This window comes from Cupressus sempervirens, chromosome 5 (genome assembly GCF_028749045.1).
Source record: "Cupressus sempervirens isolate cs-2001-9-10 chromosome 5, ASM2874904v1, whole genome shotgun sequence".
Classification (NCBI taxonomy): domain Eukaryota; kingdom Viridiplantae; phylum Streptophyta; class Pinopsida; order Cupressales; family Cupressaceae; genus Cupressus; species Cupressus sempervirens.
The window spans coordinates 793,285,345-793,312,225 of record NC_143122.1 but is presented as its reverse complement, the minus strand read 5'-3'; the positions used below and the strand labels follow the sequence as shown (position 1 = coordinate 793,312,225).

The following is a 26,881-nucleotide window of genomic DNA, read 5'->3' as shown; positions in this document are numbered from 1 at the left end:
AGCTTATGTTCCTCAATCCCAACCTCAAATCCCATATCAACAGAAAGCCTCGCAGCACATGCAACACTATGCACCACCTCCCCCTCAGCAAATCGTCATCCACCATGTAGCTACCCAAAAAATGTACAATCCCTATCAGAAAATCCCTTACATCCATCCATATTCAGTGGCCCAATCTAGTGCATACCTACCTCAAGGCACTCCTACATTGGGGGTACCCCAACCATCACCCATTAATTCAGAATGGGAAGCCATGAAAATAGCTTTGAAGAACATCCAAGAGGGAAATGATCCAAAAACTTTCAATTTTAAGAATGTGTTCCCTTACCCATTTGACAGAGCCATTACCATGACACCATTCCCCAAGCATTTTGAGACACCCAAATTTGACAAATTTAGAGGAAAAGGAGACCCTGTCACACATATCAAAGAATTTTACATGCACTGCCAAGAAGTGGCATACGATGACATCTTCCTCTTGCGTCTCTTTCCCAAAAGCTTGGCCAGACCAGCTCTTGAATGGTTTTATAGAATCCCCTATGGCACAATTAAAAATTTTGCTGAATTATCTGAGGCATTTGTAGCCCAATATGCCCATCTTGTTGAAACAGAGCTATCAGTAGTTGATCTTGTCCACACCAAGCAAAAAAGTGGAGAAAGCCTTCCCGAATATCTGCAAAGATGGAAAACCCTTACCACCCACATATCTTGCACCTTGCCAGAGCGCCATTTGGTGAAAATGTTTATTGATAATGCCCATCCTAGCTTGGCTCACCACATGAGCATGAACTATTTGCAGACCTACAAAGATATCAAAGAGAAAGGAATGATCCTTGAGCAAGGACTCATTAAAGATGGTGTGGTCAAGATTTACAAGGAAGCCAACCAAAATCAATCACATTCCAATGACAAGTCTAGGTATTGGAACAAAAACAAGCATGTTGCAACAGATGGCGTTACTGACACCAGACATGTGAATATTGTTGGTCCTTCTCACAACCAGTCCAACCCACCCTATCAACCAAACAAGCAACAAGCTATCAACTACCAACAACAGAATAACCACAGCTATCAAAACCACAATCCAAGACCAAACTTTCAAGGGTCTAGCAATCAAGCTAATGCTATCAATGTAGCTATAGGACAAAAGCCCAGATTCCAACCTACACCTAGAAACTATACACCCCTTGGTGAGCCATTGGATGTCATTTTTGAAAAATTAGTCAAGGAAAACCTCATCAAATTTCCTCCTACCCAGCAAATTGACCCAAGCCAATCCAAAGCTGCATGGTACAAAGACAATGAGTACTACAAATTTTATAGGGTAAAAGGTCACACTACCCTCAAATGCATGAAACTGAAAGACTATGTGCAAGACCTCATTGATCGGAAGGAAATCACTGCTGGTGCCCAAACCTCTCCCAATGCAGGCTTACAGATCTATCAAAATGCTTTTCCTCCTCACAACAATCAAAATCCTGGAAAATCACCTATCCAAACCAACAACAACAACACCAACAACTATCAGCCAAACCAATAGCATGGGAAGAATAATGACCACACTTCATCCTATATAGACTATTGTAGCCTTATAGGTTGTATATCCAAGAAAGAGCCTTCTGTCAATGTTATCAATATCCAAGGACCAAACAATGAGTGTGCAGTCACAACTTGAAGAGCATGATTTAACATCATAAGCCCACCTGTTTCACTAGCACCATCAGCTCCATCAAAAAGCCAGTACAATATCTTGGAACACCTTGGGAACATGCCAGCCCAAATCTCCATTTTAGACCTTCTTCGCACTAGTCCTGTGTACAAGAATATCCTTGATAGTGCCCTTATAGAATCTCGTGTCCCTTCAAATATCAATGCTACCAATTTTTGTAATCTTGTTGGAGACCTATCCTCATGTGCCCTATCTTTCAAACCCACCGACATACCCATGGTCGAGCCAGATCACACCCTTCCGCTTTGTATAACCATCATGGTATCCAATTTTTCCATGAAAAGACTAATGATAGATAATGGATCAGCCTTGAATATTTTCACCCTAAAATTCATAAAACAAGCTGGGTATACTGAGGCAGATATCATCAATGAGGTTATCACCATCAAATCTTATGACAACTTGGAAAGAACCACAGAAGGAACTATTTTGCTACCAATCAAGGTTGGGCCAGTCATCCAAGAAACAATCTACCATGTTATTGATCTAAACCTACCATTCAACATCCTCCTCGGTCGCCCATGGATTCATGCCATGAAAGCTATTCCATCCACTTACCATCAGTGCATCAAATTTTTGCATCAAGGCACTGAGTTAACCATCCATGTCGATCCAGAACCCTTTGCTTACTGCAATGCTATTGAAGCTTCATATACAAACCATTGCCCTAGAATTGATATCGGCACATCCATCGCCAGCTCATCCCACACTTGTAATGACCCAAAAACCATCCTCGCCTCTACCCTGTCTACCATGAAGATCAATAACAAGGGCTATGGAGAGTATAGTCTGTCAGATGCATTTGCTGTCGGGGCGCTCCCACTTGATCCACATGCCCGTGGATGATTGACATATCAAAAAGATAAGGAGATTCCACCTCCTCAATACAAAAAGTTTGGCCCAACAACCTTTGTATCCTCGAAAATCCCTCTTCATGAGGAGCTCACTCCAGATATCAACAATTGGTTACATAAGGATGCACCTCAAAAGAATCAGGCACGCCTTGATCACTTCAGCCAAAAGTATCCCCAAGAACATAAGTTCATCACTAACAAATGGAACTATCAAGGTGGTGGTCTAGGACCAAAAGAAAGAGGCATGCAGTGCCCCATCGATGCACACAAGTGGGAATCGAAGTCAGGTCTTGGCTTTGGCATACCCACAACTGAGGGCACCAATACGGACGGTCACGCTTTTTTGAACATTCACCGCGACCTTGATGAAATCAAAGACATTCCTGAGGAAGTTGAAAAGAGAGCCTACGATGATATCCTAGACAAAATCTCCCTCGGAGACTCTGTTCTCCAAGAACTATCCATCCACCTCATTGAACTACCACTCGCCCATCCATAACTCATAGATTGGGACCAACCAAGCATCATACACATTGATGAGTTCACATCAGAGGAAGAACTTCTGAGATTCATGGGATCTGAGACACCTCACAAGAAAAAAAAGCCAGATTCTGCCTATATCTACAAGCTAGATCCCAAGGGGTATTTTGGAGAAAATCCCCAACCTAGTTTCGATATACCCAAAACTGGAACTAAGGTGAATCTGAGACTAGCTACGGTAGCAAAGAGAACCCCTCAGCAAGAACATCCAAAGCCACAAGCAGAACATGAGGATTTAGCATTACCTCCTCAAGATAATCGACCAGAGATATCTTCTATTCTAATTGAGAATACTAGGGAAGTCAACATTGGTTCATCAGAGATCCCTATGCTTGTTCACATTGTTGCATCCCTATCATAAGACCAAGCTGATCTCCTCTTTGAGGTCTTAAGAGGGAACATTGGCCAATTTGCATGGTCATATTAGGACATGCCAGGGCTTGATCCAAAGCTTGTAGTTCATCATCTTGCAGTCGATCCAAAGATCAAGTCTGTCAGAAAAAAGCTTAGAAAAATGCACCCCAAGGTGGCATTACTGGTCAAAGCTAAATTAGAAAGAATGTTAGCTGCTAAGGTTATTTGACCTATCGACTACTCAAAGTGCATCTCCAACATGGTCCCCATCACTAAACCCTCCGGTGACATCAGAATCTGCACTGATTTCAGAGATCTTAACAAATCTTGTCCAAAAGATGATTTTCCCTTGCCCAACATAGATATGATTGTAGATCTTACAGCTGGACATGAAATTTTGTCCCTCATGGATGGATTTTCTGGGTATAATCAAATCAAGATTGCAGAAGAGGATCAGCATAAGACAACATTCACTACCCCTTGGGTAACCTTTTGCTACAACATGATGCCTTTTGGCCTAAAGAATGCTGGGGCTACCTATCAAAGAGCTATGACAGCCATTTTTCATGATCTCATCCATAGCATTTTGGAGGATTATGTGGATGATATCTTGGTCAAGTCTCATACCTTCATGGATCATCTTGCTGACCTGGAGAAAGTCTTTGATAGGTTAGCCAAATATCATCTCATGCTAAATCCCAAGAAATGTGTCTTTGGGGTCACATCTGGCAAGCTTCTAGGCTTTATAGTTTCTAAAAAAGGTATAGAGATCGACCCCAAGAAGGTCAAAGCTATCTTAGACATGCCTCCTCCCCAGACACTGCGACAGCTTCGTTCTCTTCAGGGAAAGCTTCAATCTATTCGTTGCTTCATCTCCTAGCTTACAGATAAGTGTACACCATTTTCACATTTACTGAAGAAGGATGAGAACTTCCAGTGGGATCCTTTATGTCAGTGCAGCTTCGACCATCTCAAGCAGTATCTCATCAATCCCCCTATCTTGGTTCCACCAGTTCCTGGTCATCCCCTAATTCTGTACATATCAGCAACACCTACTACTCTAGGGGCACTTCTAGCACAGCTCGATGACTACAGCAGAGAAAGAGCCATCTACTACATCAGTAGAACCCTAGTTGGTTATGAACTCAATTACACTCCTATGGAAAAAGCTTGTTTGGTAGTTTTTTTCTCAACTCAAAAGCTTCGCCACTACATGCTAAGTCATACCATCCAACTAGTCTCCAAGATTGACCCTCTCAAGTATATGCTCTCTAGAACAACACTTACAGGTCGTTTGGCCAAATGGGTTATGCTCCTTAGCAAATTTGACATCCATTATGTGGACAGAAAGGAAATCAAAGGGCAAGCTATAGTAGATCACCTAGCTGATGCACCTCTAATAGATGCTTATCTGTTGATCATAGAATTTCCAGATGAGCATATCTGTCTAATTGAAGAACAACCCCCATGGAAACTTTATTTTGATGGCTCATACACATCTCATGGATCAGGGGTAGGAATATTGTTGGTCACATCTCAAGGAGATTACATTCCAAAAGCCTTCAAGCTACAATTCCCTAGCACCAACAATATAGCTGAATATGAGGCCCTCATAGTAGGATTAAAGATAGCTGCAAAATGGAACATTGCTGAGTTACAAATCTTTGGCAATTCTTAGCTCACCATCAAGCAAGCCCTAAATGAATATCAAACCAAAGATGAAAAGCTATTACCCTACAAAGAGCTAGTTGATAAGCTAACCCAGCATTTTACAAGGCTTCAGTTTACACAAGTGCCTCGAATACAGAACAAAGCAACATATGCTATGGCTACTATAGGCTCACTCTTGGAAATTCCCCAAGTAGCTACATAGTATGAGTTTTTAGTCGAGTAGCTCCTCACACCCGCCTATGTGAATGAGGATTCAAACCGTGTTTGTATCTTGGTTGGTCCCCAATCCCCTTGGTACAATGAGATTCATGCTTACCTTAAAGATGGAATCATATCCCCTCACCTCACACGTACCCAACGCCAAAACCTCATCCAAAAATCATCCCACTATGTTATCATAGCCAATACCCTATATCATCGAGGTTATCACGATACCCTCTCTCGATGTTTAGACCAAAATGAGGCCGCGATGGTGTTAAAGGAAGTACACTCTAGACTTTGCGGTGCCCACACAAGTGGTATTGTCCTCACGCGACAAATCCTTAGAGCAGGCTACTATTGGCCTACCATTGAAGAAGACTCCTGTGACTTTGTTAGAAAGTGTCTCCCATGTCAGCAGCATGCAAATCTTGTGCATGCTCCAGCACAGGATCTACAACCTATTGCACCACCTTGGCCTTTCGCTTGTTGGGGCCTTGATCTAGTCTGAACTATCACACCCCTCTCATCTGATGGACATAAATGGATAATAACAGCTAAAGACTATTTCACTAAATGGGTGGAAGCAGTCTCCCTAGTCTCAGCTACAGGAGTTCAGGTCTCCAAGTTCATCTTGTACCACATTGTTTGTCGCTTCGGCATCCCATCCACCATCTTCACCGACCACGGAGGTAACTTTGAAAATCTCAACATGGAAGAATTATGCACTTCCCTCCACATCCATCACCACTTTTCTAGCCCATATTTCCCACAAGCTAATAGCCAAGCAGAGGCAACTAACAAAACCCTCCTCAAAATCCTAAAGAAAGTTGTCAATGATTCCGGCCGTGATTGGCACCTACAAATAAATCCAGCCCTATGGGCCTATCAAAATTCCTTTCGTACATCCATAGGCACAACTCCATACTCCCTAGTCTATGGTGCTGAAGCGGTACTACCTATAGAGGTTGAACTTCCCTCCTTGCGCATATCTTTGCAAGGGTAAATATCAGATGAAGAATACAGAGTAGCTCGGCTCACCCAGCTAGATCTCTTAGACGAGAAGCGACAACAAGCCTATGATCATCTCACAGTCTATCAAACTCATCTCAAAAGGAATTTCAAAAAAAAGGTTCTTCCATGACACTTTCAGCCAGGTGACATGGTCCTCAAGGAAAACATGAAAGTCCAAGCAGATCGAGAAAAGAAAGGCAAGTTTGAACCTACATGGCTTGGTCCTTATGTTGTCACTGCTTCCTTTGGCTCTAGAGCCTATCAACTATCTACACTGGAAGGAGAACTCTTGAATGATCCTACTAACATCATTCATCTCAAGAAGTTCTATGCTTGAAGATCCTTGCTATACCCAGCTTTTGAAAAATACAAAAAAAAATAGTAAAGAGAAATAAGCGTCCAATGGTGAAAACTTGGCAATTCAAGCGCCTTGGATAGGTACCTTGGTGAAAACTTGGTAATTCAGGCACCTTGTGTACTAAGACTAATCCATTATCTATCACTATCCCATCCCTCATCCATTCACCCACCATCCCATAAAACACCTGCTTGTTCCCTTGGTGTTCCAACCAAATATCCAAAATCTAATGGAGCTTGTAAATACCTCTTGTACAGCTTGTAAAATCTTGTACCTCAGCTTGTAAAATCTTGTACCAAAGCTTTTATTATACCTTTTAAATCTTGTACCATACCTTTTATATCCAAATCTTGTCTAAAGTTTGTACCATATTCCAGCCTGTAAATAATCTTGTATCCTAGCTTGTATACTATCATGTGCACACACAAAATCCCATTTTCACTTAAGCTTTTCGCAAACCATCTACCTATCCACCTATCACCTATTATAGACATCCCATCCTTCACAAACATTTCCATCTCACAAAAACCAAAACATGAACAAACTTGTACCTTTGTAACATATCTTGGTCCATCAGCTTGTACATGCTCTTTAGCTTAGTACCATTGTATCTATCTAGCGTTCATGTCAGTTCGTCCTTGATCAACATCTTGCACTCATCGCACATCTTGGTTAGCTATTCCAATGCATCCTTTAGCTAGATTTCCTATCACCAAAGTGTTATCTTTCGTAGTTCAGCTTGCTAGATGCATCACTCATCCAAATCCACCAGCTTAGGTGCTCTCCGATAGGTCCTTGCAGGATATAGCTTTCCTCGTGTTTGATCTTGGTCCGTTAGTACCTCCTCCTACCCATCTCATTGGCAAACGGTTCTCTTTTGGATTTTTGCTTTTTTTGATTTGGACTCTTCCCTGTTGGGTCTTGAAATATCTTTTTCAAGCAATCTCCTTGTTCCCTCCTCAAGGTTGCCATGATCTTCCATAGCATGGTATACTACGAATTGGGCAATCAGAGCGTAAGGTCTTGTTCAGGTCTTTTGCTTATTTTCTTTTCTGCTTCTGGGTTACCCAGTGTCATTTCCACACTGCTTCCTCTGGGATTCATGTGTGATACTGGGGCAATCCTTGCATGTTTGTTTTGAGTCAGTTCGTCAGTGCTCTGGACAGTTGGTGAAAAGGCCTTGATGTTCTTGGTAACCTTGGCAATTAACCAACAGTCCTATAGAAAATCTAGTGCTCAACTACATGGTGGTACTTCTCTTTGAAGTATCCCCCTGCTCAAAAAGCTTCAATGGTTTTCTTTCATCTCCATTATCCCCCATCCATATCCAACATCCGTCTCTCTTGCCCTAGCTTATGCATCAGTATCTCTTTGAATCACTCCTCACTTTTAGCTTTAGGGATCCACAATCCTAGTCTTAGGGATCCACCAATCTAAATCAATCCACCAAGCCTCATCTTTCAAAATCCACAATCCTAGTCCTAGGGATCTCTAAAACACATCTTCCACCCATTTGACTCTTTGAAATCCTATTGCATCAGCTTTATAATCCCCTCATCCATCTCCCTATCCTAGATTCCTTTTTATAGCGCTCCACTCCTTCATCCTCCACCTTCCCTAAAGTCTTAAGCTTGCTTCCTCTTGTACATCTGATTCTCCTTTATCATTCTCCCATAGTGAGAGTTTGAGCTAATTCAGCCCCTTCTCTTTGCCAATCTGAGTTTCTTTGCTCATCTGAGATTCTTGTACTTTTCAAGAAGCCATTGAGCCTCGCTTTCTCTCCCTACCGCCTTCTTGAGGGGGCATCTCACAGTCCATTCTCTCCTCTTCTGCTCTAGCCTTGGGCATCTTATTTTCTTATCCTTAATGCCATGCCACTTGCGGCATCACATCAAAGAGGGGCAAAATGTAGACACCTAAAAACCTTTAGAAAATAAAGTATTTTTATCTTTTGAAAAATTTCTGATGACATCATCATTTATTAATTAATTAATTAATTTATTTATTTATTTATTTTTATGCCATTAAATCCCTTTATCTTAATTAAAAATATTCAATTAAGGAATCCCTCCCAAAAATGTTTAAATCTTATTTAAACATTATTTCCTTATTTATTAATTATTTAATTAATAAATTGACCAAAAAACCCAAAATAAATAAAAAAATTATTTTTTGCCCAAAGCTTGGCCAATTTTCTTAAGACCACTAACCTCTTCCAAAATCTTCTAATCCTTCTTTAATTTTGATTCAAGGCTAATCCCATCATTTCCTACCCCTAATCCCAACTCAAAATATTTAATTAAGATTAAATATTAATCCTCATGTTTATTAAAAAAGTTTTAATAAATATCTCCTCAACCCAAACCCTTGAAATAAATAAAACTTTATTTATTTCCTAAAAATCTAATTTATCCTCATCATAAGAAGTTCTAGACTCTTCTAGAAAGTCTTCATCCTCATCTTAGGAAATTCTAGACAATTATAGAAAGTCTTTATCCTCATCCAAAGTCTAGACTCTTCTAGAAGATGTCTTTAAACCTAATCCTAATCCCCTCCTAACCTTGACACACTCTCTAAACATGGGTTAAGACTTACTAACCCAAGCCAAAGTTAACAAATATCTCCTCCTTCACCCACCCTCATTAAATGCCATCCACTTGCCTATCCCTAAGCTAATCCTAAACCATCCTAATCCATCCTCTAATCATTTGCACAAGCCTAAGCAAGCTTAAAACCTTCCTAATCAAGCCCAAGTCGAAATTCCTCTCATCTCCCTCAAAATATCCCAACCATAAAACTTTATGAAGCCCACTAGGCCATAAATGACTCTTCCAAAGCCCTTTTATTGCTCTTACAAGCCATTATGAGGGTCTTTATGAAGATTTTATCCCTTGAGCCTCCTTTGTTGACTCATCCTTCCCCTTTGCTCCATCCTCTCACCCTGTGACATGTGTCACTCCCTGATTGGCTGTAAGGAAGCATAATCCATGTGCTCTCCTCTCATGCAATCTAAGCCCTCCATGAGCTTTTTCCCATCCTTGCATCTTAGCCCTCAATCCCTCAATCCTCTTGCCTATAAATTGGATCCTTCCCCTTTGAAAAATAACACAATCCATGAAGTAAAGTCATAATGCCATTTTAAGAATCCATTTTACATCAAAACCATACACTCACACCCAAATTCCAACTCCATTTGAAGCCCTTTTTGAAGCATAAGCTTGAGCATACATCCTATCTATTTAGACAAAGCCACTCAACAAAAGAGCTTCTCATTGAGAGAGTCCATTAATGGCTCATATTCTCAATTGAGAGTTCATCTTAGTCTATCTTGAAGTTTATGAATTTTGTTTAGTTTGTAGAATCTTTATTTAAATTTGGTTTCTATTAGCATACTAACATTGTTCATATACACTTACGACTCAAAATTGATGAGGGGAAAAATGTGGAGAATTTTTAGATGTACTAATTTATCCAAGATGTATTAGTTTTGTGGCCCAAGTCTAGAAATAGGCAAAAATTCACAAAAGTGTAAAGTTGTTATTGACATCATTTTGATAAGAAGTTGCAAATTGCCCACAAGTAGTTATGTATCAGTTCCAGTGGTTAGAACTCAATATGTTAGAGTACATAGGGTAATCTAGATACTAATCAAAGTTTTGGTTGATCATTTGATGATTTTGAATAGAAACCTAAGAGAATTCTTGTTATATTTTATCATAGTTTTGATTGCAACTCAAGTATTTCATCCTAAATGGATTGAAATGCATCTTTGTTATGGATGGGTAGTTAGTTTAATTAATTTACTTTCTCTGTCTATTTAGTTAGATCCATTGGATTCAATTTTTGTTGGTTTGTAAAATCAAGTTCCTCTATGACCCGTTCACTAGTCTACTCAAAGCTAGAGAAATTAAATTCCTCTTCCATAAAATCCCACTACGGGACCATCACAACTTGTTGAGACATTAAATGGAACCCTATTTACATAGTAAATACAAATTTTGGAGGCCTAAGAATGGAGTTTCCTATTTTTAGCATCTTGCCCTAGGCGAGTAAGCAAGCACCCAACTTGGAGAAAGTAAGACAAAAATTGAATGAAACATGGTTGGATAGATTGATAGAAGTGTAGAAGTGGAAGGATAATGTTGGTTGGGCATGTAAGGCACTGTGGAAGAAGAAACTAGTGTTGAAGAACCCATCTTAGCCAAGAATAGGTTTGGAATGTTGAAATCCCTTAAACCCTTAAGGTTTTAGGGTTATTTGGCCATAGTACTGTATGGACACTTAGGGCACATAAAACTGGTAAAAACTTGGAATTCTCCCAAAAGGGTATCTACATCAATGGTTAGGTTCTTGGTTTCTTAAGGCAGTTTCCAAATTATTAGGCAAAAAACTAGATTTGGAGGCCTAATTAGGGCTACTAGCCTACTAGCCCTATTTTATAAGAACTAAAGAGATTGAGTAGAATGAAAGGGTTGAATGGAAAAAATCAAGTCTAGATTGTGGAAAATAAAATGTATCAAAGCCCATCCATCCATGGTATTTTTGGTCTTGGTGTTGGAGAGACTTTGAATGGTTTTGTGTGTATAAAACCAACTTGAGACTTGTCAAGTGTGAACTTGGTGGTGAGATTCTTTGGGTTAGTGGAATAGAATTAATTCTCCTAAGGTAGAAGGGCTCTACAGGGAATCCTAGAGGGCCTAGAAGGTGGCCTTAGGAAAGACCTAGATAAGGTCTTAGTGAGAAGCCTAGAAGTGGCTTTATAAGGAATTTCCCCATTAGTCCCCTAGCCTAAGAAAGGGCTTCAAATCCTCTAAAGTTAAAAATGAACTATGAATTAGACTCAAGAAGCCTTTATTATCTTTCATCACTTTATTCACCTTAGAGCATGCCAATTGGAATCAATTTCCCTTTCTAATTTAAAGAATTTGCAAAGATGTAATACCATGGGGTAAAATAACCATGTTCATCTTTGTCTTTGTATAGGATTTATTTTCAAAGATTAAACATAATAGTGCTAATGCACCATGAGAAAAATGTCAATTTGACACTATAGTAAATGAGTGATCAATGTTAATATTTCCACAAGTGTCAAAGAAATATCAATATTCTTACAAATTTATGAACCAATCTAAATTTTGCTAATCATATCATAACAATTTGAATCTCATTGTCGTAGAAGAATGGTCATGGTTTTAATACTATCAAACTGAACCAAAACCTTGATTTTAAAAGTCAAGAGGAATACAACCAAGGTATGATAAGATGAGTATACCTTCAATGCAATCATGACAAACAAGATATATACCCATGTATCATAGTTTCTTTTTTGAAATAAAGTAATAATGTAAACAAATTTTATCAAACCATGTTGTGTTTGACATTGATGCCAATTCATGCCAAAGGAGTTAACAATAACCCCAAGCAATAAAATGTGCCTTAGCAAACAATAGATACCATCCACAAGAAAGCCTACCTAGAAGGTGTATTCTAGAGGTAAATATCTTTAGAAATAACAACAATAGATTTTATTTATGCAATGCATAAAAAAATTTGTGTGTAGATGAAGTTGTTTAAGCGATTGTTAGAAGCAATTTTTTTAGGAAGATGGCTAGGATATCATGAAGACACGTGTTATATTATATGCATTCAATTAAAATATAGGCATTAAAATTTTCAATTACATGTTGCTTTGTAGTATATTAGGAGGAGTGTAGAACACAACTCTTTCTTTAAAGATAAAGGGATAAGGAAGAAGTCTTGGTAGCAAGGAGTTGTCTCTCACAATTAAATCATGCAAAATGATGATGCAAATTATGGTTTAGATATTAATAATAAGTTTCTAATAAAAATAAGAAGGATGAAGTTGTTTGGCATTCACATGTGTCTCTTTCTTAAGATTAAAAAAAACTAGTTTATACACCTATTAATCTGTTTAATGTTCAAGACTTGGTATTTCCAATAAAAAAATTTAATTATCATATGTTTACACCTTTAAGGCCAAATAAATTGTTTAAGATTATTAAATATATACATATATAATGACCTACAACTATATAATAAACTAAAACACATCTTTTATAAAGATAATTAAAGAATAAAACACATTCCTTAGAAGTTTTCAAAAGATAGTGACCTATTGGAAAAAAAAATTGACTCATGACTTATCTCTTAATCATTCTCATTCAATTACAATGACACCTCATAAATCCTACACCATCCACAATTTCACATTGATTGTTGACAACACCATATATTATTAGTTATGCTTTCTTTTAACTTTTACATGAGTTGACTTCAGAATTTCCACGAGAGTTTTTGAAAAGTTTCAATCTATCAAATCCTTTACACCACATTTCAAAGCCACTGTGTTGAACATGGAACCACTAGCATTGAAGAGTGACCACGAGTGTTGAACTCTTCATGGATTATTGAGAGATCAAATATAATATATTCTAACTTTAGCTAACACATTTTATTATCTAGAAAGCTATCATTTTAAGTGTGAACTTAGCAAACACCAAACTAACTTTGTCTTACTAACCATGATTCTTTCTTTCAGGATGTCAAATGAGATTTCTCAAAATATTTTGGAAGCAACAACATTGGATTTCAACATTATACAAGCTCAACATCAGATGGAACTGAAAATTATATCCAAGTAATATATCTATAAATTCAAATTGTGTTAACCAAATAAAATAGTTTACTATATCATTTTTATTCTTTTTAATATTAACTATATTAGAATGACTAAGTATGGTGTATGATGTGTAGATGGTGGAGCCAAGCAAGTGTAAAGCAACTTAACTTTTTTCTACATCGACGTGTGGAATATTATTTTGCATATGCATGCATGTGGATTGTTTGAACTTGATTTTTTTCTAACTAGAGTTGGATATGCTAAATTGGGTGTGGCCATTATTGTTGTGGATGATATTTTTGATACTTATGGAACCATTGATGAGCTTGTACATTTTAAAACAGCTTTGATAAAGTAAGTATAGTATTTTCTGTTAAAGATTGATAATAAATATTATTTGATTATCACTTTTATTTTTAAAAAATGAATTAGTTTACTTTTATTTCATGCCACCTAGTTGGACATGTCTATGATGGACCATTTTCCTCACTACATGCAGATTAGTTTACAATTTTGTCATAAAACATACATGGAGTTAGTTGGTGAAGTAGAAAAAATACATGGTCTACGCGGACCCGAGTGGATGCAAGAATATGTAAGCCACATGTAAAATTTATCTATCAAACATTTGATTTTCAAATATATAAATAAATATCTTATGTTTTTTATACAAAATAATTTTAAATCTTAAAATATATTTAATATATATGAACTATCACAGTGGACAACTCTTATTTTGGCACAATGGAAAGATGCAAAATGGATTGCAAATGACTATCACCCTCCTTTGGATGAATATTTGAAGAATGGCATAATCACTTCATTTATACCTGTTATCACATTGTATCTAATGCTTTTAATTAACACATATCTTCCTATGATATTTTGGAAAGGATTAGTAAATTTGACCACGACATAGCAATATGTTGTCGATAATTGATGATTGCAAAGATTTTTAATTATTTATTGACCAAACATAGCTTAACCTATTTTATTATCTACTAAATATATAATTTTAGTAAATAAGGCTTAGGTATCCTTGTTCTAATGAGCACATTTTCTTTTGAAGGAAGAACAAGATCATGGAGAGAATGTTTCTTGGCTAGATTTTCATATCAAAGATAACCTTGGAACCACAATGAAGCAAGCTTTAGAGCATGGACACATTCTCACTAAGTCACAATGAAGAATTAAACAAAGACTTTTTGTTTTATGAGGAAGACATACCAAATTGTTGCAAAAGGGTGTATTTTGATGGCATCTACATATGGGTTGGCTTACTATGGAAAGACATTGATGGATTTTCAAATTCAATCAAAGATACAAAAGATCACATAATGAAAATCCTGATCAATCCTATAAATTTTCTTTTGAATGAAATAAGTATGTGAAAATATTAATGACACGTGACATTATGAATTGTTGGTTTTGAGATCCTAAGTAGTTAGAGAAATAGACATGTTCTTAGAGCTTATAGCATCCTTGGAGGTTCCTCACATATATGAGGAACTAGTAATAGTAGAATTTTTATGGAACAAATATGTATATGCTTATATTTGTACATGTAGATGCACAAAGATAAGCTTTTAGATATGATAAGGTGTAGTTCACATTGTATTTCAAATACTGGAATTGATATTTTATAAATTAATGGAATATTTTGTAATGGATCTTAAGTTATATCAAGAATGATTTGATAATTATCAAAGAGATCTATTATTTTTTCAGGGAGGACATTTGTTTGGTGATTATTTTGTCCTTTCATTTACTCCAAAAAAATAGTTCCTCCTCTTGAATTATTGACCTCCAATTTTTTAAGTTTTGCAATTGATCTACTTGCAACATTGGACAAATTAAATCAGTATTAATTGGTATGTTTCAAATATTGTGAATGTCTTCTTTTTCATTCGCACATATTAGCATTATGACACACCCATATATGCACACACATGTATACACACGAAGTATAGAACAAAAAAATTAGTATGTAAGATTTAGAAAAATATATATTGAATTAATTTTTGACTAATAGATTAAGTTAATCATTTCATTATTTCATGCAACTAATTTTACAATGTTAGGATACTTGTGTGTTTGTGAAAACACAATTTTTATTATTATTGAGTGCCAAATGGGCTAACAAGGGATTATAGACACAATTGTCCTTATAGTTTATTTAGTGTATATTAGTTGTTATGCTTAGCCAAGCTATGTGAGCCATTGAAATGGATGGTTTTGTTTATTTATTTACTCCCTCTAGCATTTTCTTGTGTGATAAAATTGCATTTAGATATATCCAACATGCACCACATATCAACATGTTCATTTCAGTCCTTTTCTGTAGGCATCTCATCCATGATTGGTGGTTCTTCATTTTATAAAGAGCTTTGGGGAAGCGTAAGCTTTGTGATTGAATAAAAAAGCATATGAACCATGTGTTTGTCTCACGGTTGCAGATGAATTTTGGATTGATGGATTGAGGACACAAGTGTTTGCGTACGTTTTTGGTACTCTTGATTTGTTTTTATGCCATTATCTAACACAAACTACACATCAGTATATTCAAAACCTACCTATTAAATTACTAAACTACTAAATTAGTTTCTATATTTCAGAAATTGTATAAATCCCTTTCATGTGCTTTCCAAATGACGACATGATTCCTCAATTCTTAGCATTGTAGCCACTGCCTTTAATATTCACAATATGAGCCACTATAAGTAAATAAAAATTGTGATAGAGAATGTTTAGTATAAAAATGAGAGAATATAGAAAGTTAATGTTTGGTATAAAAATGAGAGAATATAGAAATGAATTTTGTTTTTTATTGAATTTTTTTTTTCTTCTAGAGTTTATATAAGTTGGAAAGCTAATAATTACTCATCTAAAAAAATATAAACTGTCTAAAGTAGTGTCAGTAGAGGGAGATGGATCATGATGGTTATTAGAACCCCATACACCAATAGGGTTCAAAGGTGGCATCAACAACATCATTTTCTTCTTCTTCTTCTCTTTTTTTTTTCTTCTTCTTCTTCTCTTTTTCTTTTTATTCTTCTCTTTTTCTTCTTCTCCCTCCACCCTCAAAGAGGAGATGGCCAAATTCAAGTATCACTTTTGATCTCCACTAGAAGAAGGCTGATGATGAGATAACAAAGACAAAGCCTATAATAGGCTCAATATTGGATGGAAAGAAGAAATTGAAAAAGACTTCAGGGAAAACACCAAATATGAATAGCACCTCACAGGTTACATGTGTTCATTCATGGCCATTTATAGGAATGGGCTACAGTTTGAAGAAACATGTGTTTGGTAAGGCAGCATCCTTATGTGCTTGCCATGAATGAACACATGTAATCTGTAAGGTGTTGTTCATATTTGGTGTTTTCCCTGAAGTCTTTTTCAGATTCTTCTTTCCATCCAATATTGAGCCTATTATAGGCTTTGTTTTTGTTATCTCCTCATCAAAAGTCAACCAAAAATAATAGAAACAGTAGGAGGAGCGATGGGAGACCAACAAAATCCTCACTGCGGAGAGAAGAACTGCATCCCAACTGCGGTCATAATAACTTAAAACGTAAATGCTAGAAATTAGGGCTTTATTGCTATCTATTTTTTTAATTCCAGAGATATGCATTTGGGATACATTCTTGCAGTTCGCCTGTAAGAAAAATGCGGAAAAAATCTTCTAAATTTTTTTTGAAATCCTACAGTAACACAAATGCACACATAATCATGGAATATGCATGCAAATGCAGGTAGTGAGATTTTCAAGTAAATGCAAGCGGATAGAAATAGTAGTCATAGGAAACAGCGAAAGCCTGGTTGGAGAAAATGTAAGAAATCTACTGCAAAATCCTTGACAAAATGTGAAATCTCTATTTATAGAATCCCTGACCAAATGTGAATTCTCCTGCTAAAATCCCATGTTCGAGAGAAGCAAGCACTTTTTCGCCTTTTTGGACCCGTCTATCCTCTCTACAAATTGCATCATTGATTAAATTTTAAGAAACTAAAACACAATGAATTTTTTGAAATTTTTAGTATTTGATCTTCATGTATATTTTTTGATCCAAAATAACAATTTTTTTGAGAAAATTGTGAATCTGAAAAAAATTAGATCCAAGTGTTTATCTTTGGTGCATTTTGTCTGAAGATTAGCCAGGGCCTTTCTTTTCAGCTAATAGGTATATTGGTTGCAATTGTGAACTTTGAAAATTTTATAAAATAGAGTTTTAGTACAATTTGAAATTCATTTTTCTATTCCAGGTTTTCAGGGGAGGCTATTGTTGGTGGGGACATAGTTATTGATGGAGAATTTATTCTAGTTTTGAGGTAAAATTAGAATTTGCAAATTTTAAATTTATTTTGAGTTTTTTGAATTTGTCAATTTTAGTATATATGAATGTCAATTCTACTTTAATTCCAATAATTAAATGGATTCATGTAATTCTTTTAGATAAATTGTGAGTAAGTTTTTAAGCATCAACATTTTACATCATATTCAATGCTCTATCATCAAAATAAAAGATTAATAGAATATCTAAGCATATGTTTCTTTTAATATTTCTTACTTTTCTTACTTCAAGACATGTATGTCATAGCTCAATAACATCGAGTTGCTTTTACCATTTTGTATCATATGGTATGAAAGTAGCATATGGCAAGTGAAAAGTGATATAGTTTGCCACCTAAGATAACAACTGTATGGAGGAGATTGGCATGCTTATTATGTAAGGAAATATGGTTAAGTATGGAAGGATTTTGGTGTGTGTTGAAATCCCCTACACATGTGCATTTGCATTTGAGATCATCAAACTGGAGGATGTGTGAAGTTGCTATGATAGACAAATGAGCTTATAGAAGTGCAAGTTATATTTTTGATGTTAGCAATTATGAAGTCTAGGAGCACCACGCTAGATTTTTCTTTTTCTGGTTGGCCAAGGTTGAGTTTGGCCCATATTAATTTATTGTAGCCATGTAAAGAACTAGGCATTACTAATATTGTTGAGGTACACAAGTTAGATTAGAGTTTGAAATGTGCATTGTAAGACAATTCATTGTAGAGAAGTAGGCATTACTAATATTGTTGAGGTACACAAGCTAGATTAGAGTTTGAAATGTGCATTGTGAGACAATTCATTCTTTCCTGGGTATTGGTAAGTAAAGATCTATAAGGTAACATTTGAGTGGGAAGAAGGCCCAAGGTTTTAAAAACTATTTGTTGGCATATTACAATAACTAGTCAAAATTGACTTTTTAAATTTTTTTATTTTTTCTAGTATATGAAAGATGGTGGCAATTATCGTAATTGATTCTTTTGTATTGTCTATCAACTAGTGTATTTTCTATATGCTTTATGTTTTTGCAACTAAGTTACTAAAGGTTAAAATAGATTAATTATCACAAGACTACTTTGTTAACCAAGTCACAACAAGAACTTAGTTTTAACCAAGCTAGATAAAGTATTTCTTTATCAGTGAAAAGTTTGATTTGACATCTAGGGATAGGGAATTATTTTTCTAGTAACTGATTCACCCCTCCTCTCATTTACTCTCTTCAATTCCAACAAATGATGACTCCCTCCTAGATGAATCTTTGGATACAAATTTGGGTGATGTGAGGATCATCAGTTATACACATACTGGTGTAGCCACGTATGTTTGCATGGACCTATCTCTATATATTTCTTATGCTTCACTCTAATCTTTAGTTGATGATGTAAAACTTTCTCAACAATCTTCCCCTTGTTTTGATCATTTTCAAATAGAGTTTCATGATTTTTCCCTCTAGTGGTAGGGATCCTATTGATAGCATTGGATAGACAGTCATCTAACACTATAGGAAAAAGTGTATTACAACCTCTTATTCTTCTCCCCATACTATGGGTGAACTATCTACCCACTCTTGAGGTGGGCTATTAAACTTGATAACATTATCAAAAATTATTATATTTAACTTAATATGTATTGAGATTTATAAAAATAAAAAATGTAAAAACTTCCATATAAATGATAGTTTTATATATTATTGTATAAACATGCAACTTTTCAAATAAAATAAATTTATTTTTTTACATATACATATATAGAAGAGATGATAAATAGTGCCCTCTTACAACTACAAATTTATGAAGTGATATGGTTAAACATTCTTATGTTGACCTTATTTTGTCAAGTCTTGAACTACAAGAATTGTTATTAAATGAGCATATGATCTTAACATATTTGGAGTTGTTTCAAGTAGTTTCAATATTAGTAATTGTTTTTTTATAATACTTTTCAAAATTGGAAGTCATTTTTTGAAAATATTTTTTAAAATCCATGTAAAGAGATAGAGTGTTTATATTTGACATTATACATTATTACTATAATATATTGTTTCATAGATAAATATCAAATGATAATTATTGTCTAGATTATATGGTTAAAAAATGAAATGGCACAACTTGAAAATGCTTGTGCATTTCTTAATCTTTAATGATAATCTAATGGTATGGAAAGTATTTGGTATGAAAATACATATTCTTATATGTTGTTGTATAAATAAATATCATTTTTTCATTTTTTATTAAAAATGTCAAGAATAAAATTGTAAAACTATATGTTACAATGATGCAATTATAAGTTTAAGTTTTAATCAAGTAGATAAACTTAATAAACATATTTAAGACTGCAATAAAATTATAAGGAACACATTACACATCAAATTATTTTGGTTCACCAATCTTGGCCACATCTACTCTTAAAGGAGGGAAATCTGTTATTGAAGTTCTAACCAGTTCAATACTATCCATGACATATACACAACCATTTATAGAAACATATACAAACATCAAATGTTGAAAAGGGAGAAGGTGAATGATCATGTGACCATTGAGCTTCATATACCCAACAATCTCCCACTTGAAGTCCAACTGGTACAACCATTAACATGTTAGAATTGAGGAACACTTAGAGGGGGGGTGAATCAGTGTTCTGAACTTGTCAATTAAGTTTAAATGATTGTAAAACCATAATGAAGAGTAAATTTCAACACAACAAAGTAAAAATCCATAAACTCATGATATCATGATTTTTGCATGGAAATATGGTTAAGGTAAAAAACCATGGTGGGGATGGTACCCACAATAATTACTCCATGGTAGTAATCACCATGTTAAATATTTAGATACTAAAAAAGTGAATGCATAAGTATTTAGGCTTATAGCCTAGAACATGGTACTTAAATACAAAAGAAGTGGTCTACAACCCAAAAATGGACTATAATCCAAAATTGAAACTGAAAGATAACATCATATATGCTTGAAAAGTTCCATGTAAGTGCAATATTATCAACTTGACCTTAATATTATGCCTCTTTGAACATTCAAAAAGTCAGCAATACATCATAAAGTTCTCTCTATCCATCGCTTATGAAACTACTCAAAAGAATGATTGCATATACCCTATCTCAAGAATAAAACTTTTTCAAGTTGGCTTCAACAATAAATTAGGTAATATGTAAAATGATATACAATTCACTATCCAAATCTTGATGCTAACCTCAATAAAAAGTATATGTGAAGTCTTTATCATTTCTCAAAGTAGTTCTTTATCAACCCAATACACAAATTTACATAAGCTTCATATAATACAACATTATAACCTAAGATCATAGGGCATATACAATATTACCTCTATAATTATTCCTTGAGTGTGCAATACAAAATGCTTTAGGATCTTCCTGAACTGATCTAGAAATTGACTTAGTATCTTGTTCATCCATACTTAACCAATTTATCATACAAACGTTACGTAACTCCAAAAATTGTCAATTTTCCAAGAGAATAGAATGTAGTTTACATCATTGGTAACATAAAAATCATCTATAATAGTGTCTCTTGCAAACAAAACAGTCCCTATATTTCCTCTTTTAATGATATGTTGTAACTAGACTCTAAGAAGACTTCAACTTCATCAAGCTTTGTTTAAGACTACTTTGATTCTCCATTTTTGTATGATTGAATACAATTCAACATTCAAACATATTCTCTATAACTTCTATAGATAAAAACTCACTCATAAATCCATGATCAAGAATACCATTTTCTACAAATTGGAAATACATTCCTTCATTCAAAGGGTAATACATATGATAATATTTACACATGAGTGGAGATAGTGGAGGAGTGACACATATACAAATAAAGCATATTGATAGCTAATTAATTTTTTGAGTTATCAGATTGGTATACTCAAACTTCAAGCCAGAAACTATAACTAAAAATATTGGAAATAATTCATCAATTGTATATTGTCATTGATGTTTACACAAATTTTAGTATTAACTAAGCAATATAGAGTTTGTAGTGTTAACTTTGTATATATCAATATTAATCAAGAAATTGAATAATGAATACTTTCTTGTATTAGTCAAGAAGTTGGTTAATGAAAGGATTCCTTCTTGCAATATTAACCAAGTGGTCAGGCATCAAAGGAGATCAGTATTGACCGAATGGTCGAGTAATGAGAAGTCACAGTGTCAACTAGGCATTCAATCCTAGTATCGACCGAGTGACAACAGAATGTAATTGACTAATATTTTATTATTTGAGGTCAACTATTTGTGTATTTCTTGATTGTTTTGAAAGGGTATTCATCTAACTTTTCTAATCTTATGACATTTAAGAAAGGTCAAGTTGTGAAGATAAGATGTACAAGTGGAATATGAAAAAGATGGAAATGTGAGTGAAGGCAAAAGGCAGAGTAGGATAGTGTGAAAGATAATTTGCAAAGAAACATTTGATCAGGAATGATCTAGAGGTCAAGCTAGAACAAAGATCTAAATTTGAAAAGGAATGCTTCACAAATCAAGTCAAATTGTTGTTGCTTTCTAGCCATTGTAACAGTAAAGAAATCTCTTAACATAGTCGATTCAACAACCATTTGTAAATCCTCTAATAAGGTGACATTTCATGATTGAAATATTTAAAGACCTCTAACAAGGCTAATCCTAATAGGGTGGTCTAAATCTTCTAATTGGGTCATACTTAATAGTACATTTTGTAACCTTTAACAGGGTTGGCTCCTAATAGGGCTCAATTTGGAAGAGTGAAAATTATTGTGACTAGTTGCAAGGTGGTTTTTCCCAAATTGGGTTTCCACATTAAATATGTGTGTCATTTGTGTTCATGTTATTTTCTTATGGTTAATGTTTCTACAACTAAGTTACTAAAGGTTAAAACAAATTAATAATCTTAATATTGCTTTGTTAACTGAGCATCAGTAATATTATAGTGTGAACCAAGCTATTTAGTATTGCATGACTAGTGACATTTTATATTGACATCTAAGGGAAAAGGATTTGTTTTTGTGGCAACTGATTCACCCCTCCCCTCTCAGTAACTCTCTTACATTTTTAACAAAAGCTACATTTTGTGAAGTGCCTACAATCCCCTCTACATCCTTGGCTATAATTACCCTACAAATTTCTTCTTTTTTAAAATGAAGATATCTCTTATTGATTTTGTCTCCTAAAACATTTCTTGGAATCATCCATCTGTAATAGATCAATCTCTCCTTCCACTAGTAGAATTTGCAAAAATAAATGACTACGTGACTAAAACTATTAGTCACAAGACTGAAAAAATTAGTTACGTGAATAAAAGTGATCAGATTCTAGTAATATTTTGTACTTTATAAGTGACTAAATAAATGACCAATTTGATTGTCGAGTAAAATCATAAGGTTAGACAAAGTTAAGTGACTAAATAAATGACTAAACAATCGGTCATTAATCATTAGTCTCCCAAACGACAAAACAAATGATCAATGGATTTTTTCTCGTATTAATACATTCTAATGAATTATACTTATAAACTTATTAGTCACCTTAGTAAAATGGGCTAAATGAGTTATTATTACTCATTTATACTAATATTTAATTTAATATCTTAGACTTATATACTTAGAAGTTGCATTTCACCAATAATGTTTGTTCACTAAGAAGCTTACTACATGAACAATCCAATCACTATTTGACAATGTCTCTAAATGGTAACTATTCTTGTTAGAAGGTTGTGAAATTTATCTAAGCCCTTTGTAATTATAATTAACATTATGGAGGTGCATAAAAATGGGTTATTGCTATTAGGATTCAACATTTGAAAAATAAATGACTACATGACTAAAACATTTAGCTATATGACTAAAGTTAATCAAATTCTACCATTTTTTTCTACATAAGAAGTATAAATAACTAATTTGATCATCTGATAAAATAACAATTAAATAATTAAGTAGATGAATAAAAATAACTAATAAATAATTATTACTCATTTATACAAACATTTAATAATATCATAGAATTATATGTACTTAGAAGTTATGTTTCATCAATAATGCTTGTTAGCCAATACTTATTGTGTGAATAATCCAACCACTATTTGTTAATATCTCTAAATGTAACTATTCTTGTTAGAAGGTTACAAAATTCATCTAAGCATTTTGCAATCATATACTTTCCTTTACACATTCATGGATGATTATTGCATTTCTCAATAGTTTACTATTTATTAATAATTTAATATAGAAATGTCATATAATAAATATTAATCATAATAATATATTGGATAACCATTACAATTGATAATACAATTTACACAAATTAAACTATTTATGATACTATTTTTTTTTAAATATATAAAGTATATTTATTTTCTTAAAAAATTCAAAATTAATCAAAGATGTGTTATGTGTACCTAAAAATGTTCAAATTGAACACTAAATACTACTACATATTTTAAAATAGATATGATATTCTATTTTGTAAATGTATAAGATAATTTATAGAAATATCATTTTAAATTCAATTAATATAACTTTTTTATAACAAAATTTTTTTATTTTAAATGAACAATGAATTATAAAAAGATAGAAAGAAATCTCACTATGTTTCCTAAATAAAATTTAAATTTCATCAATAACAATAATAAAATATTAAAACAATAATTTATATTCATAACTAAATAAAATTGGAAACAAATTTTAATAACAAAATAAAGCTATATAGTAAACAATTTTAAAAATAAAGAAAACAAAATATGTCAAGATTAGAAAGTTTCCAAATTGATTTTGATTTGATATATATTCTTTTAAATAGGTTTCTAAATTAAAAATTTATATAATTAAAAAATAAAGATATATAATTAATTGATTTTATAAACAAATCAAATTTTATTTAGAAACAAGTATAAGAATATAAAGAAAATCAGTTTTAATTTAGAAACTTTCTAATAGATATATATTTTTTCTTTATAAAATTATTTGATAATATTTATATTTTTTTAATTAAACAATTTAGAAACAAGTCTAAGAATACAAAGAAAATCTTTTTAAATTTAGAAACTTTCTAATCGATATATATTTTCTTTATAAAATTATTTAATATTAATTTAGAAGCTTTCTAATAGATATCTATTTTAAATTTATAATAATTAATAAATTTAATATTTAAATTTAAATATATTTCTATGCATATTTTTTACAATTTATTTTTTATCTTAAATTATGACCCAAAAATGTCATTTTTGCATCTGTTGATGTTATAAAGTGTGATACCCTAATTACATTTAACTTTTCCATTTTCATTTTCAATTCCTTCTAATTTGTAGATACCCAAAGTAAACTGTGGAAAGTCTTTTCAAACCCTATGCGAATGCAATTGTATGTGTGGACATGGAAGTATGAGAAAAGGCATGCCAAAATTTGAAATTGTATTTAGAAAATGTAGGGTATCCATCCTCTAATAATACATTTGCAATAAAATAGATGAAGCCCTACTTTTATCGAACTTGATCTAGTAAATTAGTGTCCATAGATGTGAGTGGGACGTGGAGGGTGAATGGACTTGATGATCTTGGATTTGAAATGTTGATATCATTGGAAGTCTCCAGTCTCAAAACCTACCTCCACCATTCTGACATTCAAACATGCTAGACCCAATTGTTTGGTCGAGGGCACTGACAACTCTTTAGATTCGACTTGGCAAATACAAGGCTTCAGAGTTTATTGGAGAAGCTCATCATCTTGAAGACTTCATTCTAGTGCAGTCTTCTCAACATCTCAACACTGATCCTTTGCCATTAACTTCCAACAAAGAGATCGTGTTGATTGAATAAGCAATGATTTGAATAGTTTCTTTTAAATCCACTTTTCAGTTTCTGATTCGGGTGTTTCAATTGAAATACACATCGATGCTTTTGTGGTTTCAGGTTGCCAATCAGTGTAAGGAGGTTTTGATTAAGGAATCAAGCATGAGTTTGGGGTTCTTCCGAAAATTGAGAATAGTTATGAGTTCAAGTATTATTACTCTTAAATAGAAAAATTTCACTGTTATTTGGAAGGAATTAGATAGACTTGATTTTTTCTAAGGTAATTGTTATCAATGAATGGAAATTCTAAGAGCCCTTGTCTTAAAAAAATTAAATGTATCTGATGCTTTAGCTATCTCCCCATTATGCTTAAAGTAGGTTTTAGTTGTAATACTATATTGCCTTTTTCCTTTTTTGGTGAGATGCAAATGTGTTGAATGAGGAATATAAAGAGATGGACAGAATGGGTAAGGGTGTCTATTCTGTAAATTGCAACCAGTTATCAATTAAAAAGATTATGTGGCTTTCCTTTTTTCTTTATGATTTTAGTCTAGCTGATTTTTTGAGGGGAGTGCTTGTGCTGAGCTCGTTATTTTTTTTCAAGAAGACAATCTGTTTAAGAAATTACTATCATATTAGTTAAGGAGTTCACAATAGGTTATAAAACCATGTCAAAAATCTTAAGCGGGTGCTTCATCTCCTACTCAGTGATTTAAATTGATAACTTTGTTGACCCATATTTTTCCAAAAGAAAAGTGCTACCATTGAAAGAAAAGATCTCACAGAAGATTATTGACCCATGTCAGATATCATAACTAAAATATTTGACATGTTCCAACACCTTTATTGTCATTTAAAGTATAGTTTTTTAGTTATTTGGTTTTTTTCATTTTAGTACCAGTTTAATTGGCATGGTGTATTAAACCATTTTTGAGTAATGCACACAAAATCGTCACTGTGGGAAATACCCTAGTTTGTATGTTATTTTCCCATTGTAATAATAAATAGCTCATATTAGTGACATAAGAGCACACATAATTTTATTTATTATTATTTAATTTGTATATTGTATATATTTTTAAATACAGCTATACAACATAGACACTAGATTTTGGGTGTTTCACCTTGGAGATAAGGGCACTGGAGGGCTCAATTTGAGATGAGCTTTTGATTGCCAAACAATAGTATATTTGACATTGATCTTGGCTTCACTAGTTTTGATGTATCAATGAGTGAAATGTATCTTGTATATCAACATCATTATTAGGTGAGATCAATTTTTGAACCTTGATCAAAGCCATACCTATGTTTCTAAAACTATTTGTTACATAAACAAACATTTATTTCACATTTGTAATCTATGTTTACATCATAAAACTATGAGTTTTGTTAT

General features: G+C 33.7%; 1 pseudogene; it reads left to right on the top strand.

Annotated features, from left to right (window-relative positions):
* LOC149558317 (sesquiterpene synthase Cad-like) overlaps positions 1–14,749 on the top strand; it is a 53,586-nt pseudogene extending 38,837 nt beyond the window's left edge.
* Positions 14,750–26,881: the final 12,132 nt, after the last annotated feature.